Below are 23,760 nucleotides of genomic sequence, written 5' to 3' on the forward strand. Positions count from 1 at the left end.
AACTGAATTAAGAGATAAAAGCCTTTGGGAGCAGTTTTGTAACCACTCTAAAAGAAAAGTGAGTTTTATTGCCAAAGAAGAAAGTAATTTTAAATGAAAAAGAATCCCACAGAATTTCATTGTCCCATGAATAAAGACTAAAAACATAACCCTTGTCTCCTTTCTTGTATGTAAAAAACCCCATTTATCTGTTGTTTTAACAACTTTAATACATTAAAATTATTCTAGTTTGGTTGCATCAGAAACAAACAGTATCAAAGATAAAAAAGTGAAGGAATTTTTCTGGCTGCACTTTGGCTTGGGCTTGATAGATAGATTTCCAGTCAAGTGAAATAATTTAATTCTTATGACAGAGAATTTTTAATAAGGAGTTACCCTGAGTCTTTGGCAGGTCATGAAACAGTAGGGGAAAAAAACGTCTTACAATCTACTCTCTTTTTTATGGGAGCCAAGACTCCCTTACAGATATATCATAGAGAAACACCCTTGACATTTTATTCTTAATTGCTTTAGTGTATGAGTCACCATTATTTTTAAATTATAGGGAATTTTAAAGAACACATGACTATGTGCACATATGAATAAATTATGCCTTTGAAGTTTATACTTCACAAGAAGTTGTGGCTTAATATAACATTTAAGATATGTAATAGTATCCATCATTGTTGGCTAAGACAAATATCACAGCAGTCAAAAAGCAGAGTTCCTATAACAGTCAGTGGAAGCTGCTTATCAAATTATGTATCCTACATAGACCAAATAATAGTATTCTCCCCACTATATAAGTGGAAATTTTAGTAAATCCAAAGATGAAGCAATTAATTACTACATTTAAGTAGTATTTATTTCCCTCAATAAATACTATTCCTTCTTCACAAAAAAAAAGGATGCCAGTTCCTTTCATTTTTTTTAACAACAATTACACCAATGATGAAATAAGACATTTAGCCTGTGTTAGCATTGGAAAAAAAATATCCCAAACATCTTACTTTTTATGTGTTCTTTTCCTGTTTCAGATCAGAACTTTCTATAATTATGCTGCATAATAAGCTGGATAACATCACAAGGAGAATTATTTTTAATGGTCATTTCCTTCCATCAAAGGACATGGAAAGAATCAAACCTGAATTAAACAAAAGAACAGGCAGCTGAGGAGTGCAAGAAGTGTCAGCAAAGTTTCTCTTCATTGGGATTCCATAGCAACTACAGCTAGCTTATACAACAAATTACTGTGAATTTTAAAGCTGTTTATTTCTACATCAAAACCCAAAACTTCAGCTCACAAGAAGTGTGCAGGGGATCCATCAGTAGCAATGCAAGATGAAAAATGCTCATGCTCATGGTGCTGGGAAGGCATCTCAAATGGAACACAGCCCAGAAATTCAACCACGGTTCCTTTGGATTGTGCCTTCACACACCTGGCAAGCAGGATCAGTGAAGCATCCAACCACCTCGGGCAGACCAGGCAAGAGAACCCATGCAGCTTTTAAACTCCATTGCTGGGGTTCTTCTCCCCCCTCAGATTCTGCCACATAAATTCTCATTGAAGGTAAAAGCTTTTTTCATAAAGGCTTAGCCCCATATTTTGACATTACAAAGCAGCTGTGATTAGCCATGGTGCATGCACATGTGGGAAAGGCACAGGCCTTTCTTTGGGTTTGAGCAAAGGCCAAGGTAGCTGCTGCCACATACTGCAAACCAGAATGCCTCATGCCTTTACTGCCCGTTATAAGAAGACACAGAAATGCTGATTTCCCACATCACAACCAGAATTTTATTTTGGTCTTCTGTGATCCCATAAGGTTTTCAAAATAACATTAAAAATGACACTAACTTGTCTGTACTTCAAATTAATTCTCCTGGCCAACCATCAAGAAATGGAGCTCTTTTCTGGTGAGCCTAATAGCAATATTTTGTGAAAATAATCAAGGAAGTAATTAGACTAAAATTAATTTGTTATCTTCACCTGATGCCACAAAGTTTTACAGTGAAGGAAAATTTTATATATTGTTTATATATTTGTACTATTGAATTTAACCCAGTTAGATTTGTCTGATTGATTTGAACTCTGTAACAACTGTACAGTGAACTACCTGGAACCTATGAGTTACTGCATTCATAAAGGAGAAATGAGTGTTTTCACTTGGTGATTCATAATTCTTTCATATCCTCTATTCTTTCTAGCATGAAGTAGACTGTTTTCAGCATAAATTACTTCAACATTCTGCTTCAGCACAGTAAGATATTTGCCCTGTATTACAATAGCTTATATGAGCATATTGCTTATATAGCAAAACTTCCTTAAATAACTGTCAGTCTGCAGTTATTTGGCATTCAGAAACACTCTGAGGAAAAGATGCTGGTATTTAGCAACATTTTCTTATTAAAAGAATTTTAAAAACCCTTCTCTTTCATGGATATTTTTCCTTGTTTTCTAATGTAATTTTCTAAAGAATTTCCAGCATCCATAGCAATCAAGAGACAAGTTGTACCATGCACTCCATAGGTCAGGGCATTTAGGGAAGTTCAGGTGTAACTCCTACTGATATTTCAGGTAGAGGGAGAAGAAAAATAAAGCACATTTGGATAGCTTACTCTTCTCCTTTTAGGTAATTTAGGGGATAATTAGACATAGAGAGTCTCTTTAAAATCTAAAATCTCTGGAATACAAAAACAATGCCTGCTTCATCTCTTATTAACTGCGATTATGACCTATTTAACAGCATAAAAACTTATCCCGTTTAAACTGATAAAGTGGTTACTCTTTTGCCTACAGTCTATTTTAAGATTCATCTTCACGGACCCCCTGGCACTCAAAGTGCTTTGAATGTTTCACGCAGTTTTGCAAATCAAGTATTTAAGCAAACTAAATTTAACATAAGTAGTATTTATTTTTCATTCTTCTTTGCACCATGTAATGTCTGCTACATAGAATTCTCCCTTCCACTATGTTTCCTCTCAGAGGAGTCATTGGTCATGTACATTGAAGGATAACAAATTATTACTTTTTCTATTTTGTGCAATCAGCTGAGCTCACCCAGCAGAAATCAAGCCTCAAGCTAAAATTGTACTACTGGACCAGTAAAAATGAAGTGTTATTTGAACTGCAGTTGCTGGAAAATACCAGTGCTATTTCTTCAGAGAGATTTGTAATCTAATGAATTAAAGTAATTTCATTATCTGCAGCTACACATGCAATTTGTGTGCTCCAGAATGATAGCCTCCAATAGCAACCCCAGTAAAGACAAACTAATAAAAAAACCTCTGCTTTATGCTTTTCAGAAAGCAGACACTACATTGACATCAAAACAGCAAGTTTAAAACTAGAGGGCAAAGGGTTTATTGTGTAATCTGCCATCAAGCTAAACACTGTCTGGGCACACCATATGATTTTTCTCCATCAAGACTGTTGTCATTTTGCTGTGCTTTCTACTACTTTCCTCTTTAAAGTGATTAATTTCATTACACTCCAGAAGTAAGGGTTAGGGAGTAGGAGTTTGAGGAGGTGGCATGAAGATAATTTTAAAACCAACAAAAAACATTTCTAGTGAAAGATTTTGGCAGCAAAAATTAAGAAACCAGATTCACTTGTGACAAGTTGACCCCATTTTCCAACTCAAATATGACTTTATGTTAACCTCAAAATAGAGTCATAAGGAAAAAAAACCCCCATAATTACTTCTCCATAGCAAAAACCAGAAACATCAAAACCCTTGTAAATTTACTCCTTTTAGAAATAAGAATTACTCACTAAGGGCTGGGAAAGGGCACAAAAGTTGTTAGAATTTCTGCTACAAGTAATTTGCTGTACTTGGGTGATAACAGAGGTTTGCATTTTTAGGAAATTATGTTTATAGCACTTTCACCAGACAAAAAATCATAAATTCTAATTGGCAGCCTATTTGCACTCACTTGCAGCTTTTTATAGGGACAAAAAGATCTGGAAAAGAAGATTTTTAGGGTCAAGACACTGTACCTGAACATCAATTCTCTTAGTAAATAACTTATTCCCGAGGTGCTACTCCTATTTAAAAATACAAATATAATGTTCAGGTTTCTTTCAAGGCTTTGTTGCCACATCTGTCACTCTTTCCCATCAAGTCCAACACTGACTCTGCTTTTGTTGTTATCATCTGTTTCCTGATAGAGGAGAACTCGGGGGGAAAAAATCCAGAAACACACTACAGAACCCAAAAGCCCAGACTCCCCATAAAACTCCAACATCCCATTTGTTTAAATATTGATTGAAATGAAAAAAACCTAATAATTCTCTTTTTTATTGTGCAAGTATGATCCATGCAACTTCTTCTTTAGCTTCAGTGAAGCCTGTCTGGTATGATATCTTCATGTTTATTAATAATGTCTGTAGATTGTGCATATTTGGTGAGATGTTAAGAATGACAGCCTATGACAAAACCTGTAGGCAAGACACTGTTTTTGTAAAATATTGCTTTTATATTTCCTTAAGAATTTCTGCTCCCTGCTAAACTTTATTTGCATAATTTTTTTTTTTTGCATTTCTCTATCTTATATACCCAGAAAAACAAGAGAATCTTTTCTGTTATCAGCATTTCTACTGATGTACTTTAAGAAATTCAGTGTTTCTAGTATTTAGTGCATAAAAAAATCCCAAACATTTAATAATTTAGAGTCCTTAAGCAGGGAAAAATACTCAGTGCTTTGCCCTATAGCTCATCATCCTCCGCTACTTTTCCTTTCAGCCAGTTTACTGGGGACTTAATATAAAAGAAGTTCTCATAATGGAGGAAGCCATAAACCCCTACCAAACAAGAGCCAAACCTGAACCACACTTAAAATCAAGCATTTCTCTAGGCCTTTACAAAGAAAGTGAAGTTTCAGTTACCAGCAAATGATCAAGTATCCTGTAAAACAAGGAGTAAAATAGATTCAATCTTAAATCTCCTTTGAGTAATCCCTGCAGAAAATAGTGACCTCTAAGTTTAAGACTTTGACTTTTAAAGCATTTTATATAATTCCAGTAAAATTTAAGTTTACACACTTAGAACGTTAGTGTATTGTTAAGAATCTTGGTGACCCCTAGCAGAGTCTCAAACTGGTAGATAATAAAATTAACCAACTTCTAGTGTATTTCAATAGCACTCATCTGATTTCATTAGTCTTGCATCAAAATCTGTCTTCCACTCTAACAGTCACAACTTGGGCTGCTAAGCACTACAAAAGATGCTTCCTCACTTAAAAAAAAGTCAATCAACATTATGTATTTCTAACCACATATATGTGCATATATACATATATGCACAATGCTGAAGATCACTGGTAGCTTAGAAATATGCTGTAGGTCTCACCCTGAGGAACTATCCATAAATTTTCAAGTATTGCTAAGCTGAGGTTATACAGATACATAAAGAAGCCACAGAATACAAGATATTAGCTGTCCTAACAGGACTTAATGTGTTACATTATTTCTGCTGTCTAATATTTTGCAGTGCCAAAGCCTTGAAAATTTCAAGTAAGTTAAATTTAACATCTTCACCCTGCCCAGCAAGCCACTGAATTTTATGAGCATTTTCAGCATGTACTCTCAGCATGAAATTCCTTTTAAAAAGCAGGCAGACATATGCACCAGTTTAAAACAACAGAAGGATACACTTCCTTGTTTCATGAGAAAGTTCAGCTGCTGACAAACAAGGTGACAGGGATAAGGTCTTAATTTGAGCAAGACAGTGTCTTTCCCATATCCTTCCCCTCAGGCTGGAAATGTGAGTAACCTGTAACAATCAGTAGCACCTCCACAGTAAGTTTGTGTTGAGTTCCAACTGCGCTTTGCAGTTACAGAAAGAAATATGAGACAGGTTATTAATTTATCTAAAGGAGATTAAGACAAGTCTGAGCCTCAGACAGATAATATTCAGTAATATTCCCTCTCTGCTGGACACCATGTTATTGATTCCTGGGGAGCATGAGAGCCATGGTGTCAAGTCAGGAGAAAATGACTAGAATGCTATTTTTGCACTAGAAACACAGACTTGTGTCCTTTGACAGCCCTAAATAGTTCAAATAGGCAAAATACCCAGAGAGAATATTGTTCTTTTTGTGATAATTATATTTGTGACACACAAGCTATGCTCCTCACATATGCTCCCTGTATGTAAATTCCTTCATTTTTCATACTTATCTCATTAAAAACACTTCTATTGAAGCCATATCTGGAAGCTTCTTCAATCCAAAACTACATCATATTTTTCCCCTGTTTTTTTCTTAGGTTTTTTTTTTTTTTCCCTGTTTGCCATCTGGAGATCACAGACACCTGGGCTAAAACACTTATTATACATATTGAGCCAAACATGCAATATTTCTGTCTTCAACAGGCTGTTGTAACTACCTCAGTAGTGACATTGCTTAGCACATGACAGTACATTTTCCCTCTGTAGCCTCTCACCAGTGGAGGAGCTATGGCCTACACTACAGACCAAGAATACCATGGAAACCTTGACTAGTAAGTGACTGTGGAGGGATACTTGCAGCACTTCCATGTTATTACAATTGCAAACATGAACATTTATTTGAACCTTTGCAAGTGCGCCAACAAAGATTCAACTGACCCATTTCACCTGAGACCTCCACCCACTTGGAGGAAGAGTTCACACCGATTCCTCGATTGGAAGAAATAAAAACCAAAACAAAACCAACCAAACCAAGAAAGCCAAGGAAGAAACCCCAAACCACAGTGGAAAGTCACAACAGCTGTCTGAGCAGTTACACATGCACCATTTACCAGGAGGTACTAATTAAGCAAAGAAATGCAAATTCTTCTGTGACAAATGTACTCAAGAATAACTACACTGAAATCAATCTTCCAGAAAGTTGAGTTTTAGGAAGAAAACAAAACAACTTTTGACAGCTTTTATCTAAAATGTGTTTGACCTCTAGAGTATGATTCAAATCATATAAAATTTGAAGCATACAACTATAAAGAAACAATTCTGTGACACACAGTTTGCAGCCTCAGGATAAGAGAAACAAACAGACTTGACAAAGAAAAGCTATAAGAAAGGTGCCAAGGATAGAAAAGAGGCAGGTACAAACAGGGCAATAAGCAATTTTCACAGCATATGCCTATTTTTCTGCCAGTACATAACTTAATTACTTCAAAATTATTGTAACAATGGAAAAGAAAAGCTCCTTGAAGCTCTCCTCCTAAGCCTTCTTTTAGTCCTCCTGTAGCCATCCTCTCTTCAAAGGGGTTTTCCTCAGGGGTTTGGCTAAACAATGCAAACACTTTGGTGCAGTTTATTTTACCTGATGGAGTTTTTGCAGATAACTAGAAATAAGAGTCTAGTAGGATTCTGAAGCACTGCTAAGCCTCTAACTACAATCTCAAGTGTTCAAGTCCTTTAAATTCTAGCCCAGGAACAGAGAGTTAAACTTTAACTGGACTAAATTACCTAGAGTGATATTTAGCATATCAAATGACTGGATGGTCCTTCACCCACAGATTCTACTGCCCTCATTTTCCAAGCTCAAAATTTATCTCCATTTTTGTTTACCTCTATTAATTTTACCTCTAAGAAACCTAAAGCAATGTTCCACAGGTTACACAACATATATATATATATATATATATATATATATATATAAAAAGTCTTTAAACTTCAACTGTCTTCAAGACAATTTTGAAACTAACTTAAGACATCAGTAAACATGAGTTATTAAGTGCTTAAGATATACTACTATGTTGAAGTATTAATAAAGCCATATAGCCAGGAATTTAGTTTCAACTATTTTTAGTGCAACATTGTAGATTTTTACATACTAAAGTTTAAGTTAAATGGCTTATATTTTTTTCTCTATGTTTTAAAAGAAGAAATAACCACTTAACACCCTGCCCCAAATACAAACAACAAAAAAAGACAATTTAGACAGCAGTAAGCTGTGAAAAAGCTCTTCCAACTCTGGTATGCAGTCAGAAAAGGACAGTCAGTACCCACAGCACTTCTGCACTGCTCAGTTTGTGTCAGTAGGTTAAACTATAGCAATAGTACCTGATTTTTGCAAATGATGCACCATATATCTTCTTGAGATCTGCAGCTGCTGGTCACATCCAAAAGCATCAGATAGGTATAAGTCCATAATTCCAACAGTAAGAGACTCTGTACCCTGGTTTGAAGAAGATCTGGGAATATCAGTATCTGAAGGAGACACAGTGGTCCCTAGGCCACCACTGGCATAGTGCTTTGAATAACTCTTCTGTCCCAGAGAGGCAGGAAATTACAGGTAATTCTAGGTTATACAGAAATTTAGGATGCCTTAAGTCCTGGCATCCTTGCTACTGCTTGCCTTCAGAAGTAATCTGAACCAGCCCAAATACTTCCTCTCTCTGAAAGAGGACCAAAACCTGAACTAGACACTAGCAACCACTCTTTCCTCCTCCCTATGACCTTCCTAAGTCATCTGCCTGCCCTGCAAAAATACCTTCCATGACTCCTCCACAAATGCTCCTCAGCTGGTACCAGAACATCTCCTTTTACAGCAGCTGCTTCCTGGGCTCCATCACAGCAGGAGATCATTAAGCTCTTCATTAATCCTGTTATCTTATCCTTCTGAAAGAGAGAGTCCAATGGCTTAGGAACACAATATACAGCTTTTTGCAGATCCTGATATATCAAACTTAATTCCTCATTGGTTCATGTGAAAAGCACTTTTTTAAAAGTTAATTTATGCTTTCATCAGAGTGATTTATGTTTCATCTCCTAAATAAACACTTTTTGAGACCACAAAATAATTCTTTCAATTGTTGGAGGATTAGACTTTGTTTCTATTTTCTTAGAGGATGTGCAGCCAGATAACCTATGAAATGTAAACAGATTTTCTGACCTTAACTGCTGTTAAAGGGATTTACATATTTCTATGTAATTAAAGAAAACATTTATGCAATGGAAAAAAAAGGCAGAATTTTTAAAGGCATTTAAAATTATTTACAAGTACATGACATGAAAAGATGTGAAACATTTATTATAACTTCACACAAAAAGTATTTCCCTGACATGAATGACAGTGAGTTAAGCAACAAAAGGACACACAGATATACCTCACATCAAAAGTAGTTTGTCTTCTAGAAATTCAGTTTCACATCCTTGAAACATTTACCTTTAATTTTACAGTTGCTGCCATACATAGAATAAAGTTTTGATGATAGATTTTCCAATTAAAATTTGTAAGGTACAAACACATTAACAATCAGAGCATTCAGCTGGGGTTTTCTGTAGCTGTAAATTGCTTTACTATAGCCTACTTTTTTGTATTTCTTTTCATATAATCACATCAGAGAACTGAACTGATAGACTGCTAAGTTTTTGTCACTTCTGATATAACATTCTGGAAGTAATCACAAATCTTTGTGCTCCATCTTTCTTCAGCATTCCTCTTCACATGTACATGTCTTTTTTCTTCCCCTGAAGCAGTCTAAACAGACATGAAATCATGAAACATACAAAGGCAATTGTTATTCATAAACATTCATTAGCTAATTAATTCCAGATATTTCATGATTGTTCATCAACAAATAATGAACTGAAGTGAAATGAATTATTCACAATTGGTTTATGTCTTCAGCATCTTGCATTAATTATTAAAGTGTTGGTTCCTTTTGAGTCACTTTGGTTAGTCTCTGTCACGGTTAACACAGATGGCAGGCAATGTTACACAAATCACAGAGGGCAAGACACAGAAATAACTTTAAATTGCTTATTTTATCCTTAATCACTTATGTATCATTATTTATAAGCTGAAAGTCCATCTGAGAATGGTATGAGAATGGTATGAGAATGGTAGGAACTATTTCCCATTCTAAAATTAAAACAAGTAAAAACCATAAAAATATGGTAGGAAATTTTAGGTTTTAGTTCTACCTCTCTTTCTTAAAGAAGAATTAAAATGATGTTTGAGGGTTTTCTTTACAAGCATTTAAGTAAAAAATACACATGCCTAAATATAGCTGTATTTTTCTTTCTGAAAATACAGCTCAGCAGTTGATGTCTTGTATTTACATGGAATATAAAGAAGAAAATGGAATAAAGTATAAATTTTTTCTAATTACATTCAAACTCAGCTATTCTATTATTTGGTTTGGGGGTTTTGAGGGGTTTTTTTTGTTGTTGTTGTTTTTGGGGTTTTTTGTTGTTTTTGTTTTTTTCTTCAGAAAATATGTCCATTATAAGTTACTTCCTATGTACTTACAGAAAAGCAGGTGGATTATACAAGGAAATAGAATCTCATATGCACTATAAAGATCCACCTGAAAAAGTGTGACCAGACTTAAAAGAAAGTCACTTTTTTGTTTTAAATATATAATAAATATCTTTTCTGATAAGAGTTTGGGGACAGTGTTGAAATTTATGTATCTAAAATTGTGAATCTATTTCTTCTGTTTTATATTATTAACAAGGTTCTCTTCAATACAATGATCTGTCCCTTCCACACATAGAGGAAAAAATGACCTTTTGTTGTATCCCTATTTTCATTTATTTACCTTATTCACGTATGCCAAACTGGGAATGGCTAAAATCCTCTTTTATGACCCTAAATATCCTCATATTAAAATTTCCTAGAAATAATTTTTTTCCTGACAAAGTATCTTTTTTTTTTTTTTTTCTGACTATACCATATGTTATTTCTCCTTGTAATTTTAAAGGACTCAAACAAAATATTTTCTTTTCTCCCTTACAAGCTGCAATTGTCTTTTATGGGCACTGCCTGGAAATATTTTATTTTGCACATTTAAAGCAATTTCTGGCTAGATTCCTTCCTTGGTTAGAGTAGTTTTTTAATTTTATATGACTTAAGGCACTTAAAGGCTTCCAAGGCAGAAGTGGGAAAGGCAGAACATCTCACCATGTAGTAAGTGTCAAGGAATCCCTGTGAGTTGAATCCCTGCTGCCTGAATTGTTGCCTTTTCTTGACAGCTTATTGAAGCAGAGGTGGGTGTGAAGCACTGCTGGGTGCATGCTGCTTTCACTGGGAGGAAAGCCAGAATGGAATGGAAAATACACCAGGGCATGTTCTGTATATTGCAGTACCAGGGGATCAGGACTCTGATGTACATCATGGAAGGCATCATTCCACTCGAGAAAGCACTTAACAGAAACCTCTCCTGTGCTTCTTATAGAAACAACACATACATTTAAGATTGGAAATATATATTGGATCTTTCCAGAGATTCAACAAAGCACATTTTGACATGGAGTTTTCACGGAATTGCTGTGTAATAAAGAAATTATAGATATTGTTCTCAGATAAATGACAAAGTTATAAAAATACTTGTAATTGCTACAACCAGAGAATTACTATTAATAGTCACTAAATGCCAATAGCATTGGAGAGCAGGGGCTTCAGCATGCAACATACTTTAATTACTGGAAAAGACATGGAAAGAGTTCGTATAGACATGCCCAACTTAAAGCAAAAGTGAGGTAATTTGGCTTGTTATGAATGTCTTGCACCAAAGGGTAAACTAAGAAAAATTACTTTGCTGTGGACTATGGTTTCCTGCTTACTGTTTCATAATCTGGTTTTCTATTAGTCAGGCTTTAAAGATATCCACAAGTTTGCCTCTGTTATAAATTCACAACTCCAGTTGTTCTTGTTTCTGTTATTAACCCTTAAACTTTTCCTCTGGCACCTTTTATTGTACTGAAATTTTAAAGAAAATATGTGTGAAACTCATGTAAGGGGAAATGTAATTTTCTAACCAGACAAGTGAGCAGTGTTGCTACAGTACTTACAAATAAGCATACATACAGAGGCAAGTGGCACAGATGATGAAAACCCTAAAATCAAGAATTTTATGTGTCACCTAGATAAATTTTTTGACCTTATGAAATCACATGCACACAAAAAATCAATGAAGGATGAGCTAGAAGAGAGCATAGTTTAATCCTAAACACCCAGTTTACACTTATTACATCAATAATTTAATTATCAAAAATAGATATATGTGTAAAAAATAGCCTTGCATTCTGTTGGCTTCATCTACACAGTTGCAACTTGGTATTTTTACCATTTTTTGCAATTCTATTCCATAGGTATTTTATTTATAATATCTGCACATCATGGCTTCTTTAAATAAGAATATTCTATGGGAAAATAGGAGATTGTTCTAACACCTTTGTGTCACAGTGAAACCTCAATAATCTCAAATTAGGAGAGACAAAATCTTCCAGACTTAAGGCAGAGTCCTGACCTGCTGAGACAGGGAGTAGAATCTACATGTCTTCATGAAAAAAACACCAAAGTGGGCTGCATGTCATTGGAAATACACCCTACCCAGAATGCTGCAAACAGACAAGGCCAGGAGACTGGGCAGAAATCAAAGGAGCATTCCATGTTTTCTGTGCATCCCATGTTTTCTGAAGCAATGCTTGGTGACAATAATCCTACACTTCTGTGACAATCTTGATTCTGGTAGGCTTACAGATAAAACATTTATGTGCTGAATTGTGCACCTCTGAGATAAGGAAAAATACATAGGTTATAAGGACAGGTTAAACAGAATCAGAAGTTATCTGTAGGCTAAAAAGGATCCCTTGATTTGCTTAAAATCTGACATTTTCAGGTCTTCAAGTGTTTATAGTTTACTGATAGCTTTGTTTTTTACATATGCATGTTTGGTTATGAAATATTTATGATATCATTTTGCTTATAATTCCTAGTAGAAAGCAGGATCCCCTTAGATATTGTACATAGACATGAAAAAAAAACCTCTGCCCCAAAGAATTTACCCGCCAACCATAAGAGAAAACAGATGGGCAGAGACAGGTGGAAGAAGGAAATAATGAGACTTTTATGATGGATATAAGAAATGTAATTAGGCTGATCATTTCCCCATGCATTGTAAAGTTTGTCATGACAACACAGACAGATTTTTAAGAGAAGTTCTGCATTACAGACCTTTTCTGTCTCCTGCTGTAACAAGGGCACTTCTGCCACTCAAAGCAGCACAGTTCAGAAGTAACTTGCTCAGTAATTGCTTACTCATGTACACTTTGCTTAAGTGTCTCTTGGAAATTAGCCAGCTTCTAAGCTCTTTCACAGTGGGAAGATAAGGCAGAGATAGTGTTTAAAGCTTTTCCTTTTCTGTTTTGTTAATGAAACATCATCAGTTTGATAACATTCTGATGACCATGCTTCCTAATAAGGGAAAGAGAGATAATAAAAGCATATTATTTATATATAAATATATTATTATTATTTCATAAGTACTTTTCTCCTCCCTACATTGTTACTTTGGTAGCAGAAGGCTGACATTAGCTCCTGACTGAAATAAATTTACAGGTCTTCCGTTGTTCACTTATATCTAGTTATGTTTGCAAAATTTTTCTTTACTAGAAACTGAAGATCTAATGATTTTGTGGTGTATTGAAGAAAATACATGAAGAATGGTTAGGTCACCTTTGGTTTTGAGCATGAATCAAACTTAATCTCCACAGAAGAAACAATGATTAAGTTAAACAAGACAAAATACATTTGTCTTGTTTGTTTCATGCCCAGGACATCTGCTCAGCTAGAAAAAGGACTGTATTTTTTAAGGTTAACAAAAATGCCATAAAGTATCCAAATTAATCTATTGTGTTTTATTGCAAGGAGGAATACATTTTTCTTGTCAAACACAGACATCTGGGCCTGTAGTATGAATATGGTAAATCGAATAAATGGTTAAGTGTACTTTCCCTCTAGAATTCAGATGTATCTTGCACCTTAAAACATATATATAAAACACTCATTGCTTCCCAGAAATGCTGAAACCAACACACACATGCAAATATAAATCAATAAATAATAAAGGTCATTGATCATTCAATTAAAGAGGCACTTTGCAGTAAGCATCTTCATAATCTTGCACTAACACGTGATATTTGAGGAATAATAAAATTTTCTGATCCTTTAATTCTGAACATGGAGCAATTCACGTTTAAATGAGAACTTTCTTAATTATGTTAAATTATGATTGAAATGCAAGGTAGGTCTGACAGAAATTGTGTATCTGCCCATGTGCTGCTATGAGAGGCAATGTTAAAGCACAGCAGAGCACAAGTTCACTCTGGATAAAACAGGACAATACACTGGAAAGAAGACAAAGAGTCTTCAGTTATACAGTCAGATCATGTACAATCACAACAGTTTTTGATGGTCAGCAACTACCAATTCCCATGGAAAGGAATACAGGAATGGGATAATGACACTCAAACTTCACATAAAACTCCTTTTATGTTTTTTGTTCTAGTATTCACCAAAGTACCTGGAATTCTTCACGTAAGTTACATGAACTAGTGAATTTTTCTTTTCATGCACAAACCCCCAGTTTTGCTTCTCTTTGCACCAACTAAGAAAAAGGGTCAATTCACATCTGGCTGCACTGAATTAAATGTAAAACTACTGGTGCCTTCAGTGTGAAGGGGTTTCACTTGAAAATGTTTTTTCTTCTTTCTTTTTTTTTTTTTTTTTCCTCACAGAAGAGCTGTCAAGTGTCTGAGAATAAAAATAATCCATGTATTTCATGTGAAGGAGCTGGAGCTAAGGTGGGGCAAATCAGGTAGCACCTTAAGTGCAATAGCAACTGGAGAAAACATTCCTCTTGAAACATGCACTCAAGCCACATTCAGTTTTTCTTCAGCTTCAGTTATAATTCCAGATTTGAACTACATAGGTACACAAAAGGCTTCTGACAGTTATTGTTAAAACTGATGTTCCTTTAGAATAGCCATAAATTACAGCCCAGCCAGATTTTTAGTCTATTCTTATTATTTTCAGCAATTTCCCATCTCCCTTTTCTTCCCAGATTTTTCTTCTTTTCTTCTCTGATGGTACCCAGATGTGGGCTGATCAAATTCACTTTTGCTGTGATATTCTTCTTGCACTGAAATGCCTGGCTAGTCTGCAAACATGTTTTGGCAAGGGCAGCTTCATCAAGCTAGATAACTAGGAATCTGATGATTTCAACCTCACTGCAGGCTGCTTTATCCAGATTCAAATAGCATTTTTGATTATTCTTTTACCATTTTTGATGCTCTTCACAGTTTTGCTTGTCACCTCTTAACCCATCCTTCTCACTGTCAGAGACAGAATCAAAACACAGTACTGCAGTTATGTCTTCTGGAAACACTTGGTAAGTGAGTGACCTCTGTGTGGGTTGAATTCTGGATAATGAAAAAAATGTAGTTATTTCCACGAGATCAACAAATAACCTTGGGAAAGAAAAAGGTGTAAGAACTTGGTCCTTAATAATATAGCCACTTTGCTGAGTTTCAGCTAACTTTATGTCTTTGTAGATAAGTAACTGTTCTGACAAGAAAGTGGTAAGGCTTTCAAGCATTTCTTTAGGATTTATACAAAATGCTTCCAAATTCTGTTTTCTTGTGAAGAATGGAGGTAAACTCCACAATGTCTCTGCTTTCTCATACACATTTTTGTCATGACATTTTCTACTTCCCCTGGTGCTGTCAAATGTGTTAAGTGTGTCTGTCTTTTGAATGTCTCACAAGACTGTAAAATGCTTAACACATAGCTTTCTTTTTTTTGTTTCAAGCCTTGACTTTGATACTTAGGAAAATGGCCATAACTCAGAACTGGTTACCATCTGGGCTACCTAACCTCAAAAACCTGTGTTTGGCAGCTTTCTTGTTTAATTAAGAGTTTTGGAAGGCTAAATGCAAGCAAAACAGAGCTTTTGTTTCTATAATGAGAACCTCTGAGACTGAACACTGCAAAACAAAATGGACAATACAGTAACAAATTTTATTACTGCCACACTTCATGGCTTGATTCATGTCCCAATTAAACAGTGTACAATGCAATACAGTCCAATGGAGCACAAAGTGTCCACAAACTCTGAAATATTCTGCTCTCACAAAATACATACTATACATTTCCTTGCATTTTACAAGTATTTAAATCAGTAATATACAGAAAAATTCAAAAAGAATCCTAAATTTATTACTGGTGTGATTTCAGGGATAATTTTAACTCTGGTTTCCAGTAAGGAATGGTGGAAATATATTTTTCAATAATACATGGTTTTCAAACATGCTACATGTCCTTGTAGATATTTGAAAGGTTACAAGATTTTAATAATTTGATTTTAAAGAGATCAATTTTATATCAGAATGTATTTAAAAATATTTGGAACCAGTTCCATTTATCTTCTGATTTTATAGGTAATATCCAGCTGTGTTATGTAGGGCTCAAATGGCTTCAAGTGCTTAATAAAAATTGAGCTGTTTCAAAGGAAAAGTAGATCTTCCAAATGTGTCATGTACCTAACCTTAAGCCTCTAAATGTTTCACATTCTGAATTGTTTGCTTCTAAAAACCTAAAAGAGAACATAATGCCATCAAGATTTGCATCTAAAAGATATAAACCATAAAACTAGGCTAGTGGGAAAAAGAAGTAAGCTGTTGTTGATTGTTTTCATTGATATAAGACAGTGAGGATCACAAAGGGTATAAAACTGGCTTTCAGCCATCAAATCAGTAAGATATATTTCAAGAATTCAAAGGGAAATAATGACAAATTTTAGAAAGAAAAATGTACACATGAGTAATCTCCAATAGTCATGAACTGAACTTGTCTGTAGGCTGGAAAAGCCAGCACAAGCTTGTACTGAAGTCCCATTATCTGACTGAATCTGGGAAAGTCCCTGAGCTAAAAGGTTTGGTCTCTTTCTAAGAGTGTTAGAAGGAATTCAGAAGAAACTTACTGTAATTGCCATGTGGAAAAAAACCAGATGGGCAGCAAGAAATCATTCCCAAGAGCACTATATACGAGGTTCTTTGGACAACATATCAATTTCACTCTGTGTTTTCTGAACATGATCTCTCATCTGTTTCATCAATGTGAGCATGGTGACTGGTGTAACCAACACACCCAAACTCAGTGAAAGTCCAGTGTTTGCATGTATCTCCACCTTTGCCACAGACCAAGAAGTCCTGATGAAGAGTTAACCTGTCCTAGGGAAATAGATGGTAGAAAGGACTAGGAGGAAAATTTAAAAGGACAGAAGGATCAAGGATGCCACAGAGAGGTAGTGCTGACAGGTGATAGGAGTGAAGAAATATTGAGATTGGTGCTACTGAAAAAATAAAAGAGAAAAAAAATAGAACTAGCAGAACCTGCTACTTAGGCAGAGGAGTGCCCTATTCTTGTTTTCTTTATTTTCCTAGAATTTCTGTTGCTATCTCTTGATTTTAGCTTCTGTCTCCTTTTCCTCTCATCTTTATGCTTTCTCCTGTGTGTACCTCCCTCTTTTCAGTCTCCATTTACTTAACACCCTTCCAAACACCCATGTTTCCACCTCTTCTCGCCTTCTCCTTGTTCAGAGGAGATAAAATATGTTTTCCAAAGGAAATTACAGACATTAAATGTCAATAAAGACATTTAATTAGATTCATAGATTTGTGTTTAATAGTTACCCTTAAAAGCCTTTGAGTTGAAAACTTAGACACTTTTATAAAGAATCAATGTTTTGAATATAGAGAAATCAAAGCAGTGTCTGGCAGTATGTTTGACACAAAAAAAAAGATTTAAAAGGAAGGGAATGACATACTATGATGGGAATATATTATTTATTTGAAGATTGTAGTCATAATATATTAATGAAAATAAGAATGACTGTTCTTAACAGTGATGATTCCCATCCTCCTGGTTAACAACGTGTTCAGACGCTGTCCAACAGCACCATGGACAGTGACAAACAAGCTCCAGTGCCAAAGTTCAGCTGTGGCCACAGTTCATCACTTCAAGCTCTTGAGAGGAGGCTGGATGACTCAAGACATACTGAGCCTTTCACTTCTGTCATGGTCTATCCTCCAGTATTTAATATATGAAACTTTTGATTTGCACCAGAAGAGTATTTTAAATTTATTCTTGGATCAGGTTTACCTTCTGCTTGTAAAAATGCAGTATTTTTCTGCCTTCTCACACTAACTCTTGAAGTCCTCTCTTAAATCTGTCTAGTTATCTTCAGCTCACATTAATATCCTATCCCCTGGTGAACCTCAGATTTCACTAGGAAAATGTTTCTCAATGAGAATTACTTTGTTTTACAGAAACCGGAGCCTTCCTAACAGTTTTCAATCATGTAAAAGAGGTTTCTTAAAACATCATTCTTTCAGACCTTGACCGGTAAGTCAATTGTGAAACAAGACTTCAGAATATATTTTAAAAGAAATCTTATGAGATGGAAGAAATCTGTTTAAAATTAAATTTCTTTAAAAACCACTGAGGGATCTTGTATGGAATGCTCAAATTGACATTGAAATGACATTCCAATCACATATCCAAACTGCCATTCTATCTGTGCTATTGTTTTTGGAAGCAATTGCAAAAGATCCCCTCCAATGCATGACTCTGACACTCAACTATTAGACAGTTCTAAAGCTGCCAGTTCAGGATCTCACATTATAAAGGGAAGCCACCTGAGTTTCATTCCATCAGTTCAACCTACACCATTACAAAAATGTTCAAGGTTCTTCTATCTTACCCTTGAAGAATTTTCAGCAAAGGCTTATATTACTGTTTATGAACTGACTTAATATAAAGACAAAAACTCATTATAGTGAAAATAAAATCCTTATATTTAGCTCTTTGGGAATAAAAGCAGCACTGACATATACAATATTGCTATGTTCTCCAAAAGACTTGTGAATTTAAAATCACTGTGTCATCCCACAAAATGGGCAAATGTTTTCTGTAACTCTTTTTTAATCTCACATTTTAGAATACAGGATAAGTCACTAAAGTGCTTTCCCCACATTACTTTTCCTGTATACTGCTGTTCATTGAAAGATTAAGAACAAGTGGAGTATCAAGAAGAGCAATCAAGAGTTGATTTTGTATGCTTGCAGCTAGCATGAAAACAAAAAGCCTTTAAACAATCATCAGTGATTTTCCTGCAGTTTGACTTACACAGCCTGGGAATGCAAATCAATATAGCGCATCTTCAATGCTGCATATTTTACTCTAAAATTTGATGCTTGTCATATTTGATTGTCTATAGATTTGTAGACCATTACTCCACAGAATTTATAATTGTTATATCTGTGCTTTGAATTTTTAGTGTTTACTTGTCAAATTAAAGCTTTAGATTTAACTGCAGTTCTATTTGTTAAGGATATGACCATAATCTTGGATATAACCACCTAAATCAGGATTAAAATACCAGAAGCCAATACACTTTTTCTGGTTAGAAACAGAGTGAATTCAGCATGAATTTATCTTCTCCCAGGGGAAAAGGGCATCCTTAATGTCTATGAGTTTTCAGTAACATTAAGCCATCATTTAAAAAACATTTTTCCATTTCAATTTGAAAAGACTTAGTTTTAAAGCTTAGTTTTAGAGCTTAATTTTATAACAAAGACTGAGAACAAGTGGGAGAAAACCCAACCAAAACAGATAATCTGATAGGCTTCTGATGTAATTGACCCAAACAAATTCCTGCCCTGTAAACTATCATTCTTGTTTTAAGTTGTTTTCTGAGCAGTATTTGTTTGTTTGTTTGACAAAAGGACCAACATCCTTATGTAAAAAAGCACTTCTGTATCAGATCTAGTTTTTTGCTTTTTTTGTTGCACCAGATTGGACCCTTACAAATTCTTACTCACAGAATGAAAACACACACACATATTATTTCTGAAAACAGACTTCTGAGGATCTACTCTAAATCCACAGATGCTTAAGTGTTCCTGGACCATGTCTGAAAGCCTTAAACCTGCACTTACATTGTTCCCATGAGCAACTAGATACATGAAATACTATTTTGAGGTATTTCATGGAAACAAACATTCACATCCATAACCCTTTTCTGCTTCATCCATGGCATCCCTCTCTGGGACACTGTATCCCTACTTCAGATGTACTGGTGACTTTTTCTCAGGGAAATTCTGCAGCAAAAGAAGAGTTTACACTTTTGAGACTAGAGTGCGTGGGAGACAAACTGGTCACGTGCAACAGCTGCAGCAAATTTATTTGTGGTCTAAAATAGGCCAGACAGGCTTAGGAAAGAAATGTGCAAAGAAAAAAGTGTTTGCTGAGGTGTTACCACAGCAGTAAAATCGCTATATATAGCTTGCACAGCCTGTGAATGAACACTTGCAAAAAACTCACTCCCTAAAATGGAAAAAAAAAAAAAAAGAAATATTCACAGAAAATATCTGAGGATTTCTTTTATGTTTTCTCAGGGGAACTGTGTCTCCTTATTTGCTATTATTGATCTTTTTATGAAACCTTGCATTTTTGGTTTACTGTAATTGTGAAAGTGAGTGAATCATGCTCTGAAACCGTAAAGTTTCATATACTGTGAGTGGAAAATAATTAACTAATTAAAAATGGTTCATATAGTACCTCATGAGTCACAGCTTGTGCGTAATATGATGCCAAGTCATCATGTGCAGTATTTAGCTCTTGAACTCCATTTGTCTCCAATTTGTAAAAAAAAAGTGAGCTTTATGCCAGATTCCCAAATCATGCAGAAATTTGAGAGCACAACCTTATTTCTTTCCCCCAAATCCATTGGGCAACATTGCCCATTTTTGGTGCTATCCTCCCCAGTTTGCTAAATTATGTTAAATAACATTCCTGTGGTTAAAGAACACTGGAAGTTCTTTAAATTACCCTTTTCCAGCCCGGAGGATAGCAAGTTTCTTAATTATGGTAAGTATCATGTTTTACTCACTGACTCCAAAAAGCTGCAATTCTAAAGTGGAAAGAAATGTGACAAACCCCATACTTATTGGCAGATCCAATTTTAGTACCTGTCTTTCAAAGCTATCATAATGTCAGACAAAAATGTCTCACCTAAATTTTTTTTCATCATGAGATGCTTCATTTCCAAATGAAGATCTGTTCTGTCTTCCCTGAAAGCCAGAAATTGTACAATATACAAGTTTAGTCATAGAGTGAGCTGAACAGGTTACATTTTTGTAAGCTTCATGTTAAAACATTAGCAAGCTATCATTATATATATTATCTGAGGTGTTATTATCTTTTATGACCTTTTCAGTGTATTCCTGTTATATTTTTTAATACAGAACAATTACTGTTAATTAGTGGTTGCTGATGAAAGAGACGAGCCATATTAGATTGCAAGTACCAATGCAAGGAGCCTTGTTACTTTAAGCACAGATCCAGATGAGTCATTAAAAAGTTCTAATGAATAAAAAGGCAATAAGCAGGAATTTTGATATAGAATGGTATAGTACTCAGGAAGCTACACTACTAACACCATGTTATCCTTAAATTCTCTGACTGCATGAATCATTTTACTCAGAAACAGCGAGGGAAAAATTGCACTTCACTTTTGTGAAATGGCTCTATGGCAACTGAGCATAGAAGTATTTGTGTTAATTCTTCTACTGAATTTACTATTGAGAAGCACAAGAGTTATTTCATCATCCTTTCAATGTTCTTAATCTCATTAGAATTGCCTAAGAAGCTGCATCATGGAACAGTTTTAAAGTGAATTTGTTCTCCCTATACAGAACATACGTGACTGAGGTACATTATTTTATTTTGTAAACGAAAACCAGTAATTTGGAGGTAAAAACACCAGTATTCTCTCTGCTTAAGCATCTCAGAACAACAGCAATACAATTCTTACTGTGAATTCTGTGTACACTCTGCTATTTTGAGATTCAAAGAGTTGCAGTACATTTTTTTTTGTGACAGCTTAGCTCACAGCATTATATTTTGCCACAGAAATTTAGGACCTGAGCCAAAATGGAGGCAGTGGAAACGTTCCCATTGACGTCAGCAAGCCTTGGATAAGGCCCCAGACGGCTAAGGACTAGGATTGTCAACTTACAATTAATGTAATTAATGCATCTACACTGGCCCTAGAGCAGTCCAGGCATAAAATTCCTCTTTTGCTGTTAGAATTTAGCATCTTTTACTAGGAACTTTGAGAAAACACAAATTAAAATAGGAAGAAAAAAAAAGCAGGGGGGCGGAGGGGGGGCAGAAGAGAAAGGAGGAAAACATCTACAGCTTTTTGAGGATAAACCAGAAGCTTATAGTCAAGCCCCTGTATAAGCTGTTAATTGTTGATCTCTAATATAACAGAATAACAATATTCAGCAATGCAATGCCAGTAGATACAAAGGTAGTTTCCATTCACAGTTCAAGGCTGTAGCCTTTATGGGTCTGAAACCTTTTTCAATGAAACTAAGGTGTCTAAAAAGAAAGGAGAAGTCTGAATCTAGAAACTGAATTACAGTGATAATAGTAAAATAAACATTTCAGTTTTAAGAGAGCTGTTTCTGATGTTTTAATGTGCTTACTACAAGTATTTTTGAGGGGTTGATAAAGGTAACTAATTCAGTGTGTCTTATAGAGGATCACTAGCTAATATTGCAGGCAACAGCTTCAGTAAAACTAACAAAGTGAAGAGACAAAATTTATTATACTATTTCCTTATTGCTTTTATATTCCAAGCCTTTTTCTTCTAACATAATAACATGAATTTGAGCTTCCACTTATTTCTTTTTGTAATGTTTTATGTCACTTATGTTTAATTCTGTAAAAGAATGCACTGATTTTTTAGTTAATTAGATATTATATCTTTGTGGGAAAAACTCATAAGTACCTAGTACTCATACTGAGATCAATCACAGTTACATGTCACTATAATGTTATGTATGATTAATGCTGAATGATTAGTTCATAGGTTGATTTCAGTGAAATTTTCCAAATATTAATGATAGGGTCTCATATTCTAGAACTTCCTCAGACACTTATGAAATTTAAAAACCCCAACTCATTAGTAAATATCAAAGCCATAGTAGGAAGGTTGATGTGATGAAAGCATTTAATCAGATGTTCACGTAAACAAGCTAATGGACATCTGAGCCATTTTTAGGATTGTAATAGAACATTCAGTTTGAAGGAATGAATGTCTTCTGTACATTAATTACTCATTTCATATAGAAGGTAGTTTTATTTTACTGTATTGTACAGAAAATCATACTGGTAGTAGTACCCATTTCAAAGAAATAGTTGTATTTGTAAAGTTTTTACTTACCCTGTGGAGAGTAGCAACACTTTCAGGAAATGTTTTGGGCTCCTGAAGAATCTGAGAAACATCTGCTTCAATGAAAACATTTTCCTTCTGAAATGCTGAACATTTAGCACTTACTCATAGGCATTTCATAGCTGTGAGAGTGGATGACAAAAATCAGTCGGAACTTGGGAAAAAAAGTTTGACTTATTGTTCTTGACTACAGAAAATTACAGTGCAAATGTAGGGGGAAAAGCGCATGTTTCAAAATGGGATGATGTTAGAATTAGGGTATTTAGGAGTACATCACTGTATACCCATCTCAGTAGTACAGGATATTATGGATGTCACTAAATTAATCCTCAATGTCTTTGACAACGTAATGGAGGAAATAGAGTCACTTTCGTCATTTCATCTGTGGATGAATCAGCCAACTAGCTTCCAACACCACAAGCAAAACCAGTTGGAATTATTAACTTTTCTAAGAAAAGTAATTTCCTGAATTTGGGTATAGTTTCAGCAAATTCTAAGTTAAGAAAAGAAAGACAGAGGGAAAGGAAAAAAATAAGCCAAGTAGGTAGGACAAAACTTAGAATAGTATTTATTTTCATTTATTTTCATTTTCATTTTTAATTTTCATAAGTTTAAAATAGTATTTTTTTCATTTGACATTTTCAAAAGAAAATATTTCAACTTTAATATGTTTTTATTTCTAAACAGTTTTTAACTTCTGAAGT

General features: G+C 34.8%; 1 long non-coding RNA gene across 1 annotated transcript; it reads right to left on the reverse strand.

Annotated features, from left to right (window-relative positions):
- Positions 1–15,047: 15,047 nt before the first annotated feature.
- On the reverse strand, positions 15,048–23,168 carry LOC143695721 (uncharacterized). Its single transcript, XR_013185237.1, has 3 exons — positions 23,048–23,168; positions 20,827–20,885; positions 15,048–15,173 (listed from the first exon to the last, which is right to left on the reverse strand). It is a non-coding gene; the product is annotated as an uncharacterized LOC143695721 (long non-coding RNA).
- Positions 23,169–23,760: the final 592 nt, after the last annotated feature.

Source organism: Agelaius phoeniceus, chromosome 1 (genome assembly GCF_051311805.1).
Source record: "Agelaius phoeniceus isolate bAgePho1 chromosome 1, bAgePho1.hap1, whole genome shotgun sequence".
Taxonomy (NCBI): Eukaryota; Metazoa; Chordata; class Aves; order Passeriformes; family Icteridae; genus Agelaius; species Agelaius phoeniceus.